This window comes from Otolemur garnettii, unplaced genomic scaffold, assembly GCF_000181295.1.
Source record: "Otolemur garnettii isolate 467f Iridium unplaced genomic scaffold, OtoGar3 scaffold00185, whole genome shotgun sequence".
Classification (NCBI taxonomy): domain Eukaryota; kingdom Metazoa; phylum Chordata; class Mammalia; order Primates; family Galagidae; genus Otolemur; species Otolemur garnettii.
This window is the reverse complement of record NW_003852580.1, coordinates 2,467,315-2,468,600: the sequence shown is the minus strand read 5'-3', so window position 1 is coordinate 2,468,600 and position 1,286 is coordinate 2,467,315. Positions and strand designations below refer to the sequence as shown.

At 43.6% G+C, this 1,286-nt stretch overlaps 1 protein-coding gene across 5 annotated transcripts in view; it reads left to right on the top strand.

Moving 5' to 3' along the window:
• The window catches only part of ANKRD11 (ankyrin repeat domain 11), a 187,874-nt gene that overhangs the window by 119,389 nt on the left and 67,199 nt on the right, over nt 1–1,286 (top strand). The gene's annotated exons all lie outside the window — the stretch shown is intronic.

Here is a 1,286-nt window from a genome sequence, read left to right as displayed (position 1 = left end):
GCAGGAGACTCGCTTGAGCCCAGGAGTTGGAGGTTGCTGTGAGCGTGATGCCATGGCACTCTACCCAGGGGACAGCTTGAGGCTCCGTCTCAAAAAAAAAAAAAAGTAATATACAGATAAAAATTTAATACGAAATATGACTTTGCCATATTAATAAAAATTTAAGTTTGAAATAGATTCTACACTTTTCATTTTCCAAATTAGATTCTAGGCACTTCACAGTTTGTTTTTTGTGAGAAGTATTTATAAAGCTGCCCCTATATCCAAATTCTCCAACAGTGATTAAGTCTTCTGAATTGGATGATTCTTCAGACTTTCTGTGCTCATTATTAATGCACACTAGAATCCACTGTGTATGCAGATTATTGCAGGCGGAACTTGTGGTGCCCACAGACTCGAGTCCAGGTAACATGATAGGAACACCAGTGGGCAGTCCAGTTTTTATTTGCAAAATGAATGATGCCTGCAGGCTCTGTCGAAGCAAGGGAACATCTTGTTTGAATACCTACAGGTGTTGTTCACAGTTGAAAGGTTAATAACAATTCTGGCCAATAGCCAGGGTTGGAGTGGGGTTAGCCTGGACAGTCACGGCTGCAAGGTCAGGACAAGGAGGCATCACAGTGTTGCCATCTGTGTGCTGCAGGAGTCGGAGGCCCATGGCTGCTGTGCTGTTCCTCCACTCAGGCAGGGTCGTGGGACATCTGCCCTGTGTGGTTGGATTTGTGGGAAATGGCTGCTGTGGGAATTTTCCTTTGTCTTTACTGAAAGTAAAAAGGGTACTCCAGCAGTTTGCATCCAGCATTTATTTTGTGGAGGCAGATAGCATTTCCATGATCTTATTTCAGATTGTTTTTCAGAGTCAGTTGTTTAGCAGAGGACTCTGGCAATGATGTTGTAAGTTCTTTGGAATTTTAAAATTTGAAGCAGAGAAAAGCTTTGCTCAGCGAGTGTTACAACGTCAGTTTAGGCCTGACTCTTGGCAGGTCCTCTCCTCTGCCTGCTATGATCCAGGGACAGCCAGGCAGGTGCTGCTTTGCAGAGTGACAGGAGTGCTGATCGTCTTGCTGTGGAGTGAGGCTGTGCCAAACATAGGCAGAGTTTTCTCTTTAGTACCAGAGAGAGAACTCTTTGCACCTGAGACTTGTTGAGGCGAATGTTACTTTCTTGTAAGCTTATTTGATTCTCTGTAGTGTTTTGGAAAAGCAGCTTATGAGATACAACAGAAAAGATTCAGTTCATTTTCCATTGCTACAACTGAGTACCCGAGGCTGGGTAATTCATAAAGA